General features: G+C 39.2%; 1 pseudogene; it reads right to left on the reverse strand.

The window, feature by feature from the left end:
* Positions 1 to 72: 72 nt before the first annotated feature.
* On the reverse strand, positions 73 to 2,045 carry LOC107134094 (annotated as a pseudogene).
* Between the last annotated feature and the right edge of the window lie 5,115 nt (positions 2,046 to 7,160).

Genomic DNA, 7,160 nt, shown 5'->3' on the forward strand with positions numbered 1-7,160 from the left:
GGGTAACAGAGTGATCACCATAAAAGTTTCAGACAAAGTACTCCCAGGGATATTTTGATTAAAGACAGAGAAACAGAGTGGGTGAGGGGTGAAAGCCTATATAATTTAGAGGCAGAATTTCTTGACGCAGAACTTCTTTTGCTGGTACTTTTGCCAGCTCAAGAGCCCAGGACCAGTATTCTTGTCACTGAACATAGAATGTTCTGCCAAGAAGTTTCTTCAGGGCCCTCTTAATGTCTGTGTTCCTCAAGCTATAGATAAAGGGGTTCAGCATGGGGGTGACCACAGTATACATCACGGAGGCCATCATGCCCTTCCAGGAAGATGATGATGCTTCAGAACTGAGGTATACACCAAGACCTGTCACATAGAATAAAGAAACCACAGATAGATGAGACCCACAGGTAGAAAAAGCTTTATATTTTCCATATGTTGATGGAATTCTCAGGATGGAAGAGACAATCCAGGTATAAGAGAAAAGGATCCCTGAAAAGGGAACAAATCCAAAAAGGCCAGTCACCATGTAGAGTATTATGTGATTGATCAGTGTGTCTGAACAAGCTAGTATGAGGGCCTGAGCAAGTTCACAGTAAAAGTGTAAAATTTCCCAATTGGTACAGAAGGAGAGATGCAGCATCAACAGACTGTGGATCAGAAAATATGACAAGCTGATTAACCAGGATGTAAGAACCAGGAAACCACACAGATGGGAGTTCATGAGTTCATGATGACTGGATAGTGAAGGGGATGACAGATGGCTACAAACCGGTCATAAGCCATCACAGTGAGAAGGAAGGTATCCATGCCTCCAAAAACCATTAAAAATACATCCGGGTGATGCAGCCTGCATAGGTGATGGATCTGCTCTGTGTCTGGATGTTCACCAGCATCTTTGGGACGGTAGTAGAGATGAAACCAATGTCAGCAAAGGACAGATTGAAGAGAAAGAAGTACATGGGCATATGAAGATGGGAATCCGAGATAATGGCTATGATGATGAACAAGTTCCCAAGGAACATGACTATAAACATGGATAGGAACGATCCAAATAACATCAGTTGATGCTCTGAGTCTTGGAAAAATCCCAGGAATATAAATTCTAAAGCATTTGTTTGATTTCCTAGTCCCATGTTGTTGACACATCAGCTAGACAATTAAAGAGAAAGAACATGAAATAGACACCAGACAGACTATATCGGCTTCTTTATTTCTTGAGGTAAAAAATTGGGCATGAAATCCTTAATATTATAGAATCTAGAAAACCTACATTCTGTCATTCATTATAGGCAACATTTCATGATATTGACAAATCCATGTCTATTGGCCTATGGGAGACTCACCCATTCCCTTTGTCTCTGCCTTAGAATTAATAACTACAGAAAGTTAGAAGGAATTTTAGATCTTAGGGATAAAACAATCCACACCTGCTCCAATACACATGGGGCCCAGAGACCTAAAGAAAGGTCTGAGTTATCTTCCTTGTGTGTGGCAGGACAGGGACTCAGAGGAGGGTCAGATGACTTTGAGCAATAAGAAAATTTGAAAGGAGGGGAAATATCTGAAAAAATACTTCAGGATGAGCAGGATGAGTAGGATTTCAGTTTCCAAAGGAAAGGAAGAAATAACAGAAAAGGAGGTCAAAAGGAAGGAAGAGAGAGAGAGAGGGGGGGGGAAGGCAAGGAGGGAGGAAAAGAAATTATTTTCAACAAATAATAAACCATGTTAACAAATGACTAGTAGGTAGTGTACCTGTGACCCTCAACATTCTACAGAAACAAGTGCTTTCTGCACATTTGCTACATGCTATTATACAGGTGCTCTTCACCTATAATAAATCAACTGATTGGTCAAACAGTCAAGGAAAACATAATTATCAAGGTTTAAACCATTGCAATGCCATAAGAAAAGACATGGAAAAGGTCACAAACAGATGTGGGGATTTCAGTTTGGCCCTGGTTTTGATTTTTTATTTTGGTTTGGTTTTCATTTTGGTTTTGGGAGTTTGGGGGTGAGTAGTTGTTGTTATTGTTTGGGGATTTTTACTGTTCTTGTTTTGTTTTGCTGGCTTGTATTAAGGATCAAACACAGGGACTCACACATGCTAACATTGAGCTACAACCCCAGCCCTCTTTATTTATTTATTTATTTATTTTTTTGATACAAGGTCTCAATAAGTTGCCCAGGCTGCCAATATTTCTAAAATGAAAAGCTGGTTATTTTATTTCCCTGCCTGAAATTTTTAGATGTCTTTCTGATGCTATTCAGGATGATACAACAAAATATCACAATTCTGTGGTTAACAAACAACACAAATTTATTTCCCTCTGTTCTGATGACTAGAAAGTCCACCATTAAAGCAATGAGGGACCCAGTGTCTTATGGAAGCCCATTTTCTTTGTTCACAGATGGCACTATCTTGATGGGTCCTCACATGGTGGGAGAGGGTGAAAAAGCTACTTTGAGCCTATACTATAAGGACACTGATCCCATTCATGAAGCTTCACTCTCAAGATGTAATTATCTGCCAAGAGGTCCCATCTCTTAATACCATAGCCTTGAGGGTTAGGATTTCAACATGTGAATTTTTTTTCAGGCCAGTCATTCTGAAAATATCTGGAATTCTTGATATATCATGGGTCTACTCTGATCCTACAGCCTCATTTCTCAGCACTTCTCAACTTTTACTCTAAATTCTGAACATATTGAAAACCTACCTTATATCAAAATGGGACAGAGCCTCTTATATAACCATGATTTTCAAGCACTCTTCCCTCTAATTTCTTCCTGTATTTCTATACTTGACATAGCTCTCCCCTGTTTAGGCTATTTCCAACCCCATCCATCCTCAAATCCAACTGATTTCTTGGCATAGAGGATAACTCATATTGTTTGGGGCTAAATTAATGAATGGATGAGCCCACAACTTTTTTCCATTGTTATGACTCATCTAGTATACCCTGGGTGTCTGTTACTCCAAAATCTTTAGCAACCCTTGCCCCCAAGGGAGTTAATATACAGAGATATGATAAAAAGTATCAAAAGTTTTTGAAAGAGAAAAGGAAGAGAGAAGAGGGAATATGTTTTTACTCATTAAATAACCAGGCCCTTCTCTCAAGCCTAGGCAGGATATATCCCCAAGTTAGCACATCCCAAGATGCAACAGTGTGGCCAGACCATCTCCTCTTGCCCTTCTACTTACTCTCTCACCAGGAATCCTTTCCCATGGAAACATCAGCAACTTACTCTCCACAAGCTTTGTCTGAGTCACTTACATACATGTCCCTGGGTTTCTGTCCTCTTTTACAATGAAAACAAAAGGAAGAATAAATAGAGGAATCACACATTTACATGAAATTCACAAAGAACTGTTATAACAGTAGTTCTGGTGGGATTATAAATGGAGAGTCATCATTTCCATTCCTGTCTTGGAAGTTCCTCAGTGTTTATATTTGTCCTTTCACTTGCATGTAGAACAGCTGAATACTTTCCATCTCTGATTGAGGAAGTCCTCTCTCTGTGTTCTCTCCCCAAACACCAATTTCCCAAAGAGAACAATAGAAGGCAAATGGATGAGAACATTCCCTCCACTGTGTCTGGTTGCAGGAGCCTCAGAACATAAATAAGAAAAGAGCCATGCTGGGAAAATGCCCTCCTATCCTTCCCAGTGCTATGCCAAGCATCCCCCCATCCATTCAGGTGCCTATGAGAACAGTGTGATATCAGTCTTCCACCAGTAATTAATGAGCACCAGAGAGGAGAGTACTCCAAAGTATTCTTATGACCTCTGCTGATTTGGGGAATGGTTAATGAAAGGATTGGCCTCTGAAGCTGGAATCTCTTCTCAGCTCTATATTAGGTCCTCTGAGAAAAAGATATAAAGTCTACACAAACATTCAGGTTTTTGAAGGGAAGTGCTTTTATGAAATAAAATTAAATGTTTCTGCTGAGAACCATGGATACAGGTGAAGTGAAGAAGACGGCCAGGACTGTCGGGAGAAACAGGGGTGTTATAAGCACATGACAGTGACAGCAGAATTCAGAAAGGCTTGTTCTAGGCTAAGGAAGAATGAAGACTTTGGAGTTCTTGGGTCAGACAACAAAAATGACTAGAAAAGAACAAGACTTTAATACAAAGCATCCATTTGTAAAACCCAGACTGGTAACTCTAACACTGGATTATGTTATCCACAGCAATTTTGTGCTGTCAGGGTGCCCTGAAGACCAACACACAGTAACCCTCCCCATAACCTCCTCAGCTATCCACCCAAATACTATACAATGAAAGTAAAACTTCACTATACAAAGGCAACTTTAAGCAACTAATCTAGGCATTCTACTTTCCAAGCAAATATTCTTGAGTGCTCCCTCTCCATTAATATCATCTCTTTTCCCTCAACACTTACTGGGCTATGTAGGCTTCGCAGCATGGACCCACTGCAGGGCCAACTTCCTCGAATTATGTTCTCTGATGAAGACAGAAAATCTGTCCACTGAAAGAGCAGGGAGACAGAGCCAGGCATATGGTATGGGGTCTGGCTGACTTCTTCTGGAGAAGGCATGAGTGTCTTAGCCTGGCACTTAAAGGCCTTGGTAACTATAAGCTGATGAGTTTCATGTTGCATGCCGGAGGCTGTATCCCCACTGAAGTTTATTAAACAAATTGATCAACGGTATGTTCCTTCCTTGATCAGTTTGGCTCCATAAGGGCAGGAATACACAGGAAGAAGTCTCTAACTCATCAATTCCTTATTCCAGGGAGTTAACTGTAGGCCCATCAGGATTCCTCTCTCCTGTGTTCCTCTCCTCTGGGAAGAGTAACTAGTCTTGCTAGATTCCCTCTTGGAGACAAATGTCACCATTTTCCACTTACAATTTCCTAATCAGGCAGATGACTGAGTAGCAAAGGGTCCCAGGATTCACTAGGGTAGGGATTCACAAAATCCTACACCAGGATGACCATGAGGACTTGTTTAAATTCAGAGTACTGAGACCCACTCACCCCCAGTTTCTGTCTCAGTAGGTCTAACTTTGAGTCTGATAATTTGCATTTTGGGAAAGTTTCAATTTTTATATCCCCAAGACAGTCTTTTTTTATTAAAGAGAGAGAGAGAATTTTTTAATATTTATTTTTCAGTTTTTGTTGGACACAACATCTTTATTTTATTTTTATGTGGTGCTGAGGATTGAACCTAGCACCCTGCAAATGCCAGGGGAGCACGCTAACGCTTGAGCCACATCCCCAGCTCCCAAGACCGTCTTTGAGAAACACTATCCTAGGATTTAGGTTTCTCAAAAGCATCAACTTGGGCTTTGCTAATATACAGCCTCCTACTCTATCCAAGACTTACCTTGTCAATATCTTCAGGGAAAGACCTAAGAATCTACTTTGTAATATTTCATGTGGTTTTTAAACTTTTTATTAATTTTTATTGTGGTAACATATAAATAGCAAAACATGCCATTGTCACGATTTTCCAGTGCATGGTTCAGTGCACCATGTGTATTCACAATGTTATGGGGCAGCACCACTGTCCATTTCCCAGGCTTTTGATCATCCCAAACATAACTTTAATTTCCATTAAACAGTAACTCACCATACTCCTCCACCTCCAGCCCCTGGCAACCACTATGGCTCTTTCTATGCTTATGAATTCCCTCTTCTAGGTTTCTCCGTCTAAAAGGTGAATACATGCAGGTAGCCTTTTATTGCCTAATGATGTTCATCATGTGGCACATAATCAGGAAAAGAACAAATCTTAAAAGGAAGAATTGAATCTTTATTTTACAGTAGAGTGTAATATTAGTTTTCATACACAATATTATCTAACCTCAGTATCGGAAGCAATATCAAATCAATGGTATGTTCCTTCCTTGATCAGTTTGGCTCCTTGGATCTACCTATCATAATTTCAATTTGATATTACATTTTGAGGGATCTACCCATAATTATTTCAATTTGATATTATACTTTTTGCTACTGATCATCCAGCATTCTAAATTTTCTCATTATTCAATCTCTTCCTTTCCAGCCAACCTCTAAAACACATGCCACTTGGTCACTTGTTCTCCCAAAATTACTCTCTGCCATTTACCCACACATACACACACCATCCTTTCTTGTATATCCATTGTGATTGGGTATGGATTTGAGTTTTCCTCATGTCAGTTAATGACAAACTAATCTCTCTCTCCTCAGCACAGAAATCTCCCACTCAAGAGGGCTGCCTATCACCTCTAATTATCAGAGAAATGCAAATCAAAAGCAATACACCATAATTCTCATATATTCCACTTGATCAACTATATAAAATACTCAGAGGTAAAGAGCACATTTATTGTAGACATCATGAACTGCAAATATGAATAAATATAATGCAAGTATATTCTAGAGTTACATGAGTCGTTGTAACTAAGCAGAAGTGAGAATTCACTGGGACATTTATTGAGTTCAAGCACAGAATAACTATGACTGAGACTGAATGATGGGGGACTCTAGAGGTAGTGGAAGCGAAACTAGATAGATTCTTCTAACTACATGCAGAAAAATGAAACTGGACCCTTATCTCACACCATATATAAAAACCTCCTCAAAATGAATTAAACATTTAATCCTAAGACCTGAAACTGTAAAGCTACTAGAAGAAAACCAGAGAAGAAAAAACTCTTGACACTGGTTTAGGAAAATGGATTTGCTTGATTTTTTTATTAGGGATTGAACCAGGGGCATTTAACCCCTAAGCTACATTCCAGCACTTTTTGTTTTTTATTTCAAGATAGGGTCTTGCTAAGTTGCTGAGTCTGGCTTTGAAATCACAATTCACCTACCTCCATCTCCCAAATTGCTGGGATTACAGCTGTGTGCACTGTACCCTGTAGAAAATGGTTTTAGGGTATACAGGCAAATGAGATTACATCTAACTAAAAACAATTTGCACAGCAAAGAAAACAATCAGTGAAGATATAACCTACAGAATAGGAAAATAATTTGCAAACCATTTATCTGACAAGAAGTTAAGATACAAAATGCATAAGGAACACAAACAACTCAATAGCAAAAATAAATGCATAAGTCAATGAAAAATAGACAAAAGGCCTAAAAAGACATTTCCCAAAGAAGACATGAAATGGCAAACAGGTATATGAAAAATATTCAACATCTC

Source organism: Marmota marmota, unplaced genomic scaffold (genome assembly GCF_001458135.2).
Source record: "Marmota marmota marmota unplaced genomic scaffold, marMar, whole genome shotgun sequence".
NCBI classification, from domain to species: Eukaryota; Metazoa; Chordata; class Mammalia; order Rodentia; family Sciuridae; genus Marmota; species Marmota marmota.